The sequence below is a fragment of the Equus przewalskii genome, chromosome 17, assembly GCF_037783145.1.
Source record: "Equus przewalskii isolate Varuska chromosome 17, EquPr2, whole genome shotgun sequence".
NCBI classification, from domain to species: Eukaryota; Metazoa; Chordata; class Mammalia; order Perissodactyla; family Equidae; genus Equus; species Equus przewalskii.
In genome coordinates, this window is record NC_091847.1 from 59,161,843 (window position 1) to 59,176,444 (window position 14,602).

The 14,602-nt window shown below is 35.1% G+C and overlaps 1 protein-coding gene across 11 annotated transcripts in view; it reads left to right on the plus strand.

Annotated features, from left to right (window-relative positions):
• ITPRID2 (ITPR interacting domain containing 2) overlaps positions 1 to 14,602 on the plus strand; it is a 104,271-nt gene that overhangs the window by 16,407 nt on the left and 73,262 nt on the right. For 4 of the 11 annotated variants that reach the window (XR_011528461.1, XM_070580357.1, XM_070580362.1 and 1 more), the window contains exon 2: positions 3,494 to 3,592. The gene's annotated coding sequence lies outside the window, so the exon portion shown is untranslated. The other 7 variants (XM_070580358.1, XM_070580363.1, XM_070580360.1 and 4 more) reach the window with 6 other exon arrangements.

Here is a 14,602-nt window from a genome sequence, read left to right on the forward strand (position 1 = left end):
CTATTTTAAGAACTTTGGCTTTTATGCCATTACATTAAATGGCATTACAAGTATAAAATAGGAAGCCATTACAGGTATGTCTGTATCTTCTTTTTCTCTCTCAAAATTCATTCTCCACCCTTCTCCATCCTGTTCTCTGGCCTAGGGAAGCTAAGCAGTATTTTCCTACTTTTCCTTATGACCCATTCCATGTCTTCCTTTTGGCCACCTTCCACCTCTTTCAATTATCCAAGTGTTCCGTCCGTCAGAGAAGCAGAGACCCAGCCACCTGTGTTTCTTTGGATTAGTAGTTCTCAACAGTGGCCCTAAACCCACCTGTGTCATGCTAGGAACCCAATAAAATGCAGACTCCTTGGCCGCACTCAAGACACTCAATCAGCATCTCTGGGATTGGGGTCCAAGAAGCTGCATGTTTAACAAGTTTCCCAGGTCAGTTCCTTCTCACTGTGAGGCTTGAAAATTAGAATTCTGGATTATAGGAATGGCACCGTTCTGATGGGCATCCAAGCAGTTTCTTATATTCAAGTTTTTTCTTTGCTCCAAAAATAAGAACTCAGAAATATTCGGTTTGGCTCTAATAAATTTTGACTGACTATAATCTGCTAAATTTTTATTTCTATTTTTATTAAATGCTTATATTTTATTTTGTGAAATATTTCATCATCAAATACAATCCATAAGAATCATTTTGCACGGTCCTCATCAATTTGTATCATCTGAGACTTGATGTCTCATTCACATATTTATAAATTGTGGCAGGATTATATATGACTTCTCTATATTTTTGTACAACAGCACTGATTTTATTTTTATTTAAATGCTAATGTTTCCCATGATGAATCATTTTTCAACACCATACTTGAATTAGAAATAAAGTCAACCAAAAGTTACTAATAAATGCCATATATCACGCTCTGTTTTTGTGCTGCTCAAGTTGGTAGCACTGAACGATGAGGACTTTTTCAGAGTTAGGGAACGGAAATGACTCTGTGACTTAGATTCTTATAGAATTTGTGGTGAGGAATTCACATTTCCTGGGAGCTTATGCAGCACTGCTTTCACATTACACCCAATCTTCTGTGAAGAGAAACACCTTATTGATGTTTTCCAGAGTATTTCTGTTACAATCTCCAGAGTTCAGCACTTTTAAACAAATATTGTCCTTTCAAGTTTTTGCAGATTTCATAGGTTAATTTCCCCTGTGCCAGAATGTGCTATTTCAAGATACTGAGGCAAACAAGGCTGTCAGAAATAAAGAACAAGGGAGGCACGGTCATGTACCAAGAGGATAATAGTAAATATCTACCTGAGTAGTTGAATCCAATCGCTCCGAACAAGGTTGTTTCATTTGGCCTCTTACTAATTTTGAATTTTTTCCTAGCAGAGAGAAGGTGTGTATTTTGATTGAGAGAGCTGCATAATGGATTTGGCCAAGACCTGAGCTTAAACCTGTCTTTTAAGCTGGAGAGGATGAGATGTAGTCTTTATGGCCCACTCTGCCTGGACTGTGTTTACAGTGAATATTCAAAAGCATGCATTTCCTCTCAGATATTAGGATTTGCAGCTGCTGGTTAAAAACAATTCCAAAGGGTTGCCAAAAGCTGAAGCAAATGGTCCATACATTTTAGGAATATAAGAAGAAAGGCTTGTGAATCATTTAATAATGGCATTGCATATAATAAAATGTCATAAGAAAAGATTCTTGCAGAATTTCTGCTTCTCTATGCTTTTGGCTAAATTGTTCAAGCCAATGTATTTAACATGAGTGCATTTTTCAGAAAGATAAAGACACTTTTCAGTTTTTAAAATAATTGTGCATTTTCTTTTTATTAGTAAAAGGGCATACAAAAGTTCTAAATATTAGACATACTCAATGTAAATGAGGATTAATCTATAAAAAAGGGAAAAATAATTTTATGTTTTTATGCTTCAAGAGCCTTTTCTATATTACTTTAAACTTTTATGTAAGGATTATATAGGATTTTGGAAATCCTAAATCTGAAAAGGACCTTGAGTTTAGGAATACTAGTAACAATAATGTGAATGATATAGCTAACCTTTGAGCATTTTCCATCTGCTGGGTACTGCTTTAAGAAGCTTTACATATGTAATCTTAGTCAATCCTCACAACAAGCCTACAAGGTAAATATTATTATATTCATTTGACAGATAAGGGAACTGAGACACAAAATGTTTAACAAATCTGCCTGAAGGCATAGAGCTAGCAAGTGGCAGAGTCAGTACTAAAGCCGAAGGAACACTTATAAAATGATCCCAGCCAGTTCAATCCATGGAAAGTGTACACAGCTGTCGACAGTGTGATTTGAAGGTGCCAGAAGGTCTACCCAAATGCATCACCTTCAACAGTTTACAACACCGCCTCAAATTCCCACCAAGAGAGAAAGTGCTTTGTATGAAGATAATACCTCCAAAAAGCTATATTTTAAAAATATTACCTAAGAAGAACTGCTTGCTAATGATAGCAATACAAGGTAGACACATTTTAGGGAGATTTGGATGAGAAAATGAGAAAAAAGAAAACAAACGACCTCTTGAAGGTAAACACCATAATATAGACTCTTGGACAATCCTGGCAAAGTAGAGGGGTGATGAAGACAAAATTCATCCAACTTGGCTTTGGTTGGATACAGAAATTATCCATCTTAAGCTGTCTTCTCTTTTAGGAGATAGAGCCATAGCATTGAAAATGGTCAAGTTTAACAGCAAAAATTATCTATGTACAATGTTTTCCTCACCACTTGCCTTTTTGAACAGAGGTTCTTAAATAGGGGTCCCACATATGGACCCCCATTGATATATGAAATCTCCAGTATGTATGTGAGAACGCACAGCACCCCAAGAAGATTATCCAAAGATTTCATCAAATCTCATACGTATAAATGAGCCCCCTCAAAACAGTTAAGTTAGCATAAAATCAACCTAGCCCAGCTGCGCTTATATATCACCTAAAATTAGTGCCCGCTGGAGGTGGTCTTTAACAGCTAAGAGAACACACAACTGCTTTGAATTATGCATCCTAATGAGCATAGAGGGCTACATTCAAGCAGATATTTATGAAAGCAAAACATGGTACGCAAAATGACCAAGACTAGGATAACGTTACATATCACTGTGTTTCTGCAACAACAGATGCAACTATTCAGGATTGGAGTTTTAAGTAAACAATACGCCACAAGGAAGTGTGACAGGTATGTCAATAAATGTTCTCAGGAAAAGGTTAGGCAATCGTAATGGGCAAGTAATTAAAAATGCTTTTTAAAATGAACAAACTGATCTCACTTTCTTGGTGAGCTATTACCAGGTTCTTTTGAGTTCTTAAAACATTTTCTTTACTCTGTGTTTAACAACAAACGTGGGCCAATTGCTGTGAGTTAATTGAAAAGGATTGTTTGCTAGTTGCCAAGAAACGGCGCTTTCTTACATTATGCAGGCCATTATGTGCACAGATCAAGCTTCCTGATTTTTCTTTCAGGGTTTAAGAATATAGGCTGCTGTGATTTAGCTGTCCCTTGAGGAGAGGAGCACACATCAAGAAGGCTTTCAGGAGTGTTGTTCCATTTTAATTTACCAGGTAAGATTTGGATTTGAAAGTGTTACCTTCTTCCTAATGCTTAACTTTTCCTAAATCACTTAAAAGCCTTTATGTTGAGTGAATGAGTGGATCTAAAACGATGATTTTACTTGAGATAGTTTCATGTAAATCACGCTAAATTGATTTTCTTCCAGCGGAAGGTTCTAAGGAAAAGAAAAGAGGTAAAGATAATAACAGACATCTGTGAGACTGGCTCTGGCATTTGTTTCTTCTTGATTTCAGAGTAGCAAATACATGTAAACCAAGAAGTTGTGAGTGTGGTTAGCTTTGAAAATATTAAAATTATTGCTATGGAAGCAAATATCATTACTTCTATTTGTTGAAAAGATAAAATCTTGACTCTTTCCAACTGAGAAATGGGCTTTCTAATTAACTTCAAAAGGAAGACTTGCTGATCTTACGTACAGCTTGGTTTCTTGTCTCTCTTAAAAAAAACCAAAACCCCTATATATTTTCATTATCTCTTTGCTGTTAGCTATTTTCTTCATGATTTTGTCTTAAAGAGGAAGATAAAATCAGGGTCCTTATACTCAATGGAGTTTACTAATAGGTGTGATACGAATAAAAAAGTCGCTGTTCTTCCTCAGGAAGGAAAACAGAATTTCTTGACTCAAAGTTAGTTGCTCCCAGGCTCACCAATGCAGTGCTCACTGTGGGTAATATGGGGCAAGTGCTTGAAAAGGATTCTGTGAGTTGAGTTTGTTGGGTCAAATCATCCTCCCACTCTTAAGGAGTTAGTACTTTCACATGTTTAGGTTGAACACTGCAATCCCTTGAACTTACATTTACAACTTACACAATTTACACAGACTATACGTTGAAAACAAGTGTCAAATTTGCAGAGGAACCTAGTTGAGTGTGGTTATTGACCTTTTCTTTCAAAATCATATTTTACCTCCTCTCTTCCATGGCTTTGTGTTTCTTAGGAATATATTTCCTATTTACAAGGAAGATCATCAAAATGGACACAAGTCAGGTCAAATATTTGTTGTCTCATTAGGTAAATTTCCATTTGTTCAGAGTTTGAAGACACCTGAGTATAAACATGACCTGTGTAATATGAAACCTAGTTGATGCTGGAAAGAAATCATTGCAGCATGCCTTTACCTGATAATATGATTTGGGTTTTCAACAAGTGAACCAATACTCTGGTAAGGAAACTATTATGTGGAATAATGTTGATGAGGTGATAGTTGAATATGATATGCAATCCATCCATTTATCTTTAATTTGTCAAACTGGACTCTCCTTTCTTAAATTCCTACACATTTTTTTATTAACTAAAATAATCACAATATCATCAAATTCATAACACCGTATTTTTAATTTACGTAGTAGTAAAATTGAAGCAGCCCATTTAAAGAGATGCATGGTTTGTAGTTATGTATACTTGGTGTGGCTTTTACCATTTTTATTGGAACTGTGCATTTGTTTCCAGGTAAGGTGTAATTAAACAATTCCATTCTAGTTAACATTCCTTTCTTCCCCTTGTCAAAGAGTGCTCTTTACTCTGAAAATATACTTTAGATGTTATTGGTACTATGGTATTTAAAATATCTATGCTGGGGGCGGCCCAGTCTCGCAGCGGTTAAGTTCACACATTCCACTTCAGCGGCCTGGGGTTCGCCAGTTCGGATCCCGGGTACCGACAGGGCACCACTTGGCAAGCCATGCTGTGGTAGGTGTCCCACATACAAAGTAGAGGAAGATGGGCATGGATGTTAGCTCAGGGCCAGCCTTCCTCAGCAAAAAGAGGAGGATTGGCAGTAGTTAATTCAGGGCTAATCTTCCTCAAAAAAAAAAAAAAAAAAATTAAAACAATAAAGTATCTATGCTGGTAATATTTTTGCTTAGTCATTTTAACAATGATTGGAACAAGGCGAGAGGTGAATATGTGGGATGGGTGGAGTGGAGCAAAAGTCAGACTGATACAGTATCTTATAGGTAGATTTCTTCCCATATCTAGCATACTATTTCTTCTTTGTCAGTATGACAGAGTGATTGTGCTAATTAACTATAAAGGAAATATTTAATAGTGTAACAAAAAGTCTGGATTTTATTTCTGAATAGTTTTTTTTTTTTTTGCTGAGGAACATTCTCCCTGAGCTACCATCTGTTGCCCATCTTCCTCTATTTTATGTGGGATGCCACAACAGCATGGCTTGACGAGCAGTGCTAGGTCTGTGCCTGGGATCCAGGCCTGCAGACCCCAGGGCCACCAAAGCAGAGCTCGAAAACTTAACCACTATACCACCAGGCTGGCCCCAATTTTATGATACAACTCGTAAACATCATTTCAAAGATTTCTAAAAACATTATTGTACCTTTGATTGCTAATTTTCCCATACTCTCTTGACATGACATTTACCTAACTTTAGGAATTTAAAATAATATATAAAGTAATAAAGTGCTTTCTCACTTTCTTTTTACTGGAAAATGGTCTCTTTATGATATTAGAAGATTATTTTCCTAAATAGAGAAGATATACACAAAATATTTTAGTAATTTTAATTGTCCTATTGTTTATACACAATCAGCACAAAACTTCATCTTGCTCTGATAAACCACGATAAACAATCCTTTCCTTTGTCCTAAAAATTTTTGTTAAACTGGAATTTTTAACTCCTCAACTGCAATGATAGGATTTTGGAGTCACTCTTATAAATTCTTTTTTCCATGTTTGCTTCTAAGTATTTCTAAAACATGAGAATGCTGTTTCTCTTCTCTTGCTTCCTTTTGAGCAATTGTTCTCAATTTGACAAAGTCTGAAGACATTTTTTGGTTACTACAACGAGGGGGTGGGGTACTCCTGGCATCTGATGGGTAGAGGACAGGGATGCTGCTAAACATGCTACAATGCACAGGACACTCCCCACAACAAAAAAGTATCATATTCCAAATGTCAATAATGCTGAGATTGAGAAACCCTGCTTTACAGGTCTCACATGCCTTATCATGGCTAAATTCCTGATTATGGTTAGAATTTTTGTTTTCACAATATCTTGAAATTTCATGTGTAAATAAAAGGAATCTTCATTCACTGAGGAATATTCATCCTGAGCTAACATCTGTTGCCAATCTTCCTCTTTTCTTTGCTTGAGGAAGATTTGCCCTTCATTCCTTTTATTTATATTAGCCTATAGGATCACACCTAATTTTTAATTAAACTCTCTGGAATCTGCCTATATAAAGTCTGGGAATCACGATCTGACTGGATTCGCCAGTTTTCCCTTCCTTGATTATCACCAGTACCAAAATGACAATGGTCACATTATCTTTAAGCTCATGTCACGTCCATATTACTAAATAGTGCTTTGTCCGAACGACTTGTAGAATATTTCCTTCATTGATTCTACCTGTGGATAAAGAAGGACTCATTAAGGCAAGACAACAGTATCATCTGTTTCATTGCTGTGCTCCTGATTTTATGTCCAAAGTCACTCTTCAATAATCATTGACTCATTCTATAGATATTTATCAAGCACCTAACATGTTTCAGAAACTGTTTTATGTTGGAAATTCAGCAGTAAGACAAAAACCCTACTTTTGTAGTGATTACATTCTAGTAAAAATCAGAAGATCCAAAATCCCCTTTTCCTTCAACCATTTTTTATCCTGCTCTGTTACATGTGCAAAACAAAGCAAAACAGCAAGAACCGCATCTGGTGCATTATAAATAGTTGCAAAAGTTTGCTCATACTTTTTTTCTTCATGTAACCCCTCTGTTTCTTGGGGACTACCAAGAACGTTTTCATTAATTTCTGGCAGATGTCTCTATTTTCAACTTGCTTGGTGTGCATTCTAGAGAAGACTGATTTTGAAGTAAATTTTGAAGGAAGGGAAGTAGAATATTTGATGAGTTGAAATAATGTTAGTAAGAAAAGTGAATCTGGCATTTGGGGAAAAAAGACATAAAAGTAAAGATGGAAAATTGTGAGAGGAAAGAGGCCAGTCGTGCCTGAAATTTATTTTATTTGCTACGCCAAGAAAAAAGGGAAAAGGAAAGAAAAAAAGAAGAAAAGAAAAAGAGCAGTAATATATCTTTCCAGCATAACTGTACTCAGAGAAATTCTTTTCCTCTGGTAGATATCTCTGTCTCTGGTGAATTCTTTAGACTTCCTTGTCTATTTTTTAGTTTATGCCTCAATAGCCATTGATGAGGTTATTGGTTTCTTCTTTAGATAGGTGATGAGAAGCATAGATGAAGTAAAGTATTATAATTTTAATATTCTGATCTTGATATTTCTTTTGACTTTACCTTGTAGTTTCTTTCCTTCCCTAATGCTTGCTTTCTTCATATATGCAGGAGTTCAATGTTCTAATATGTTAAAATGTGAAAAAGAAGCATTTGATACTCTAAAATTCTCAGACCTTGTAAACCTATCAGTTTTAAGTAATCATTACCTTATTAAGATTGCATTTACCAAAAGCTATGATTCCCATCTTCCTCTTCTCTTCCATTTAAAAATAAATTGCAATCTTACCCAACTAGGGCGTTATTGGTATAAAAATTCCAAAGAAACAAACTTGGCTACAAAAAATGTTTAAAAATTATATGAGTATGTTTTCTAGAGTTTACTGAAAATGAGAGAAATTCTAATACTATGGCTTACTACTGGTTTTCTAGTGATGAATTTGAAAAAAATTAATTATATCTTAAAAGTCTTAGTAGTACTGACAAATTGCAGTGAAATTGCCTTTGTTGTGTGAGCAAAACAAAGAAGAGTCTTTTCTTTGTTCAAGTCCAGGCTTTGCCATCCATTAGTGCTCTGAATGCAGGCAAGTTACTGAATCTCCAAGAACCTAGATTGCCTCAACCGTGTACTGGGTAAAAATACTTAATGCATAGTGTCATTATGGAAACTAAATGAAATAATACAGTTTAGTACTTGTCACAGAGAAATTATGTGCAATACGATGTTTCCCGTTCTTTATAACTTCAGTCCTAGGCTATAATTCATTTCATAGAAAAGATTCTAAAGGAACCTTAAAGATCATCTCAGTGTCACATATCTGATGCCAAATTGTTTATGTAATGTTGCCCTGGTCACTAGCCTACACTTTAAGCTCTAAAAAACGTGTTAATTCCTAGGGCAACAGACATTTATAAATATTATGTTGAAACATATGAAATTGCCACTTTTATAGGTCAAACAGTCCAATATTGGCAAATTTCATATGATTCAACCTAACATATATAACATAAAAAACAAATCTTATTTCCTGAAACATAACTTTATATGATAAAAGTCTGAGATAACTTGATAATGCTAAAATGGAAATGTAGTTCTATTAGCTGTTTAAAAAATACATTTTACAAACACTGCTAGAAAAATAATATAGTCATTAAGAGCCTTGAGCAAGGGTCCACAAGCTAGTCTGTGCGCCAGATCTAGCCTATCATGTGTTTTTGTACAGCCCATCAGGTAAGAATTGTGTTTACATTTTTAGAGTTGAAAAACAATCAAAAGAAGGATAATACTTTGTGACACACAAAAATTATATGAAATTCAAATTTCAGTGTCCATAAATAAAGTTTTTTGGAACAAACCATCCTCACTCATTTGCATATTGTCTTAGGGTGCTTTTCTTCTGAAAAGACAGAGTTGAGTAGTTGCAACATAGACTTTATTGCTTGTAAAGATTAAAACACTCATTATCCGGCTCCTTTGAGAAGAGATTTGACAACCCCTGTTCTAGAGTCAAATTGCTTACATTTGAATGCCAGTGCCACTACTTCTTGAGTCTGTCATTTAGTAAGTTCCTTAACTTTTGTGAGCCTTAGTTTACGTATTTTAAAATAGGCATACTATTAGTACTTGCCTCATAGGATAATTATGAATGCCTAGTATAACATAAGTGTGCTATAAATGTTACTGTAATTATTAATATTCTCCCAGGGTGCCATTGTAAATGATTGGGGACAATCTATACAAGCTTGAAAAGCTCAGATGGGTGACAATTGTTGCATCATCATATCACAATAAAACAACAGTCGTCATCCTTCTGTGGACTTAGTAAAATGTGACCACTTGCTCATATAAATGATTTTAATATTTACATTTCACTCATACCACATGGACCATTTCAAGTTAAAAGTATTTAAGTTTCTAAATTTGCAAATACTAAGCTGCAAAGTAGGGGCTGTTTTCTCCCTGGGACAATGAACATCTGCTGAAACAATTTGTCCAACGGAGCATTTGCCTCTGCTGGCCTTATTTTTTTTTTTTTTTTTAAGAAATGGAAAAAGGATCATTGTTTAACTTCAACTCTTCTCATCTTCTAAACCAAAAAACAGTTTCTCTTGGGATTAGATGTTTCTAGGATTTGGAAAAGTAAAGAGGCCTCAGCTTTTTATTTATTTTTTCCTATTTTCAAGTAATGGTAAGTAGAATTTTACTTAGAGCTCCATATTATTTTTTCCTTCTTATTTGAATATTGTTCAAAAGACCACAAGCTTTTCTAGATGATTTCAGATTTCTGTAGAGAATTGAGTTCCACAGCACTTTCTAAGGCTGAGAGAGACTGGGAGGTGGAGTGGTGGTTATCACTCAGTAGAATAAGGGTCAAGTTTTAAATTAGAAAGGCTTTTAAGAATAGGTGAGCTCTATTACTTTTCATATGCAAAGTTAGAGGGGTCTAGGGGGAAGATGATCCAAAATCTTGAAAATAAAATAAAATGTTCCCAAAGCTAAAATCCAATAGCATCCTAGAGACAATGGACAGTTAAGTAGAACTCCTGATAAACTTCCAGTCTAAGACTTATCAGTCAGGTGACCTCTCCAGCTTTTCTACATTGGTTTTCCCAGGGGAAGCTGAAGAGAAGACACTTCAAGCTCTCAGCCTTATAATAAGAAGTCAGTGAATAATGACCATTAGAATTCTCTGGGTAAAGCAGCTTGAATTAAAGGTGCATCTTTTGTTTCCTTACTTTGAAATAGAGCTTCTGGTCCTTGGAGATTATACCAAGAGCAATGAGTCATATCTGAAATGAGGAAGGGAAAGTGCTGTCAAATTTCATGTTGATTCATAAGAATAAGCACAAAGTGTTGTTCACAGTATTTCAGTGGGGCAGGGAGGCACAAGGGGAGACCAGAGAACGAAATATTTGAGCCTTGAAGAGTTTCTATTTGCTACAAAAGACTGAAGAAACTTGCTGTTTTCAAATAGAATGGATTCTATCAAAGACTAACCATTCCTAATTTTTGTTGTTTTCTAATTTTTGCTTATAAAATGGTCAAGTATGTCAATAAAAAGAAAATGTTCAGCTACCAAGTCAAAAATGTTTTGCCACCTGCTATGTATTTGGCCAGCCTTTTAAAATCTTTAGCATTCTTTGGTAGAAAGCCTTAAGATGCTTGTGGGGTGGAGGGAGATTTTCCTCCGTTAGAATCTTTTGGATGATAGTCAAACACTTCTGTAATTTAGCTCCTTTTGGCATCACTTATTTCAAGTATGCCTCTGGAATGTCAAGAAGGTGCCAGATATTATTTTGAATGTCATATTTTAATATAGTATCAAGCTAAAGTTCCTAGAGACAGGAAATAGAGTGCTTCTTTCTTATCTTTTAGTGAAATGAAAAACTTTAATTAAGGACCAAACGGAGCTTTTGGTCAGTCTCCTACCTGTGAAAGTAGATTAGAAAGGAATTTTTATCCTCTGACTAGAGGCAGGAACAGATTTATGTGGGGCGGGGAGAGGAATTGAGTAGAAGGAAAACCAGAAGCTAGACTTATCACTCAAGTTATCACATGGTCTAAATATTTGGTCCAAAGCCAATGACTTCACTGGAGTTGTTTTGTCCTGGATATTGGCATTTAAGTCCTCATTTAAACTTTTTAGCATAATGATTCTAGCAATACGTTGGAGTAAACTATCTATAGTTATTTCCCCAGTTGAATAAGTCTAAATTAGAAATTCTGTCATTGCTGGCTACTCTGATCCTCTGAAACAAGCATACAAGGTTTGTTGTGCTGGTACCAATAGGGAAAGAACAACGGAGCAGGGAAAGACTTCATGAGATCATCTAATCCGTACTAAAATCATTCAAAATAGATGGTTCTTTAGTTAAAGATTTCCAAGGGATTTGTTACACCCCCAATTGCAGTATGACTAGGCCCATGACAATAAAGGAGGCTTGCTTGCCTTTCTGATCAAGAATCATTGCAATATCAAACAAAGGATGAATTCTTTCCTAAGAAGCTTATGACTAACTCAGGTCTCTACAAGCATTCCAGGAACAAGATTCTTTTTGGTTACCAAGATCATAAGTGTGATTTTGGCCCAGAGGCTTAAAAACCAAAGCACATATGCTGTGTCTCACTTGTTCTGTGGGCCATTTCTCTTTTCATTCCTTTGCTCCAGATTTTTTTTTTCTATCTCTGTTACATTAAGAAACAACCAGTACAAGTATTTTTAGCTGGCTTACCTGAATTAAGCTCTTATAGAGCTAACGTATTTGAACTAACAACCACAAAAATTGATTAGCAGAGAAAATTCTTCCCTGCTCTATATTTTCTAGCTCCTACCCCATAATTTTTAGCTCTGTGACCTTGGACAAGTCATTTAAATTCTCTGCGCCTTAGTTCCTCTTCCGTATAAAACAAGAAAATGAGTCTAGATGACTGAAAGAGTCTCTTTTAACTCTGACAGTCTATAATTCAATCTATCATACAGCAAAATTGTGACCTTTATCAAGAAGAAAGGACAGTGGGAGGGAAACTCGTTAGGAATTTTCTCATTTCTCCCACTCCCACAAATGCTGCAAATGACTGAAGTCAGTGACTCAAAACTTTATTAGGTATGTTAATTATCTGGGTAAAGTTTCACGCAAAGCTATGTATTTGAAGCTAGAGGGGAGAGAAATTCTAAGCTGCAATCTTATTTCTCCCATTTTTGACCAGTTTCTAGACTTGAAACTGTTCTATTTTAGAATAGAACACCAAATTAGACATCATGTGTTAGTTTCTCAGGAAATAACAGCTAATTGAAGTTAACAGTTAAGTTAAAATCAGTATTGCCTTCTTCCTTCTAATTAATAAGATATAACTTTTCATTCACCAGCCACCCCCAATTTTTTATGATAAATGTGCTTACTCCTGCAAATACCCAGTATTTCTTTCTAACACTCCTTTGTTGAAATCCTCCAAAAAAAGTCCTAAATACTCACACTCCAGGGAGAAAATATTGCTAAAGATTTACATTTAATGATTTTATTCCATACACACAAATAGAATCTTTTCTCTTAGAGTCCAACTCTTATCTATGGCTTTGAGGGTGGGAAGAGGAGGAGAATATTTTATTTATAAACCTCCTATTGATATTCTTAGATTTCCTCAAATGGCAAAGAGAACTATGGCAATGAGAACAATCGGAGGGGTCTGATAATGATAAAATATCTAATTTTGGTTAGACAGTGTAGTTAGCAGACTGGGAAGAGGAGCTAATATGAAAGGACTAGTTATGTTTCATTTCCTAAATTTTTATGGCTAAAAACAGAAACATTTTGTCCACTTCCCATTTTGTGGAGCTATTGCAAAAATTTCCTGCCATCACAAATCTTAGTGAGTTTTACTTAAAAGTTGTTTGTGGAAAGCCTCTAAATTTATGCCAAAGTGCCAGTGTAGACTTGGTTTCACGTGAAAGATCCAGGAGTATATCTTTTCTATTAGATGATGTTAGGAACCAGCTTTGGTGACAAGTTAAATCTTTCAAAGATAAAAAAATACTTAATTTTAACTGTTACCCAATTAGTACGTCAGGCTGATGAAGGTTAGGTTAGCTCAGTGACACCAGTGAGCATTAGTAACCATCGCAAATAAACTGTGCATGGACAGCTAATAGCTGCAAGAAGAGCTGGTGACCAGTTACAATGCTCATGTTTATATTTTTCTATCACTGCTGAAAAAGCACATAAATTTAATTTTCCACAGAATCTATAAAACCTAATTTATACAAAGTTAAAAAATTTATCCATGTTATAGAATCAAAAAAACATAAATAGTTTTATACCTTTTACTGGTAGACTATACAAATTCAGAGGACATTCCAAATGAAGCATCTATGGCTTTCAACTTATAAAACCTCTCATTTTCCAGCTGGTTTTCATGGTATATTCTATTAGATCTTGCTTGAAAATTAAGAGTATACTACGGATTGCATTGATTTCAACAGGAGGAGAAAAGAATCTATTTTTCATTAGAGTTCCTGGTGGTAACCACAGAGACAGCCAGTAACTTGGTAAATACAATAACGACTCCATGAAAATCATGAATGAAGGATATAATTTTTAAAAGATCAACCCATGAGGATAATTTCCAGGTACATCACTTATTTTCTAAACTGCCCTGCTTCAAGGAGGCCTCTCTGGAGAATAATTCAAACAATAACACAACAAATTTTAAAACATTAGATAAGATGTTCAATATATTTTTCTTCAAAATATATTTCACTGACTTAGTAGATATTCCAGGTAACAAGGCACTAGTTTTATACTGGAATTTAGACATTTTCATTAGTTCAGAATGCTTAATTTAAAAAAACTTTACGCTTTGCTTAAGCACTAAGAAGAGTCAAAGTTTAAAAATTGTCCAATATTATTTTCTGCTCCAGACAATATTATCTTTTTGTGTTCCAACACTCAGCTCTTCCAAGTAACTGGTACATCTCATACATGACATAGATAATAGCTCTTTTAATACTCTTAACCATTAGATATGTATCCAAGATAACCTACATTGACAAATAGAGAAGTACTTTCATTTCTGCATAGAAATGAAAAATGAAGAAATTCAGAAAGATTTCTGAAAATCTTTAATTTGAATTTTAATTTAAAAAGATTCTCACTTAGGAATCTACCCATGTATCAGCTGCCTGGTGGCCCTAGTCGTCCAGTTTGCTCAGGGTTCTTTGTCCTACAATAGTTGAATGGAAATGGCCCTGCTTTTGCCCCAACCCCAGGTCTCACATATAGTGTGATACATAATTTTC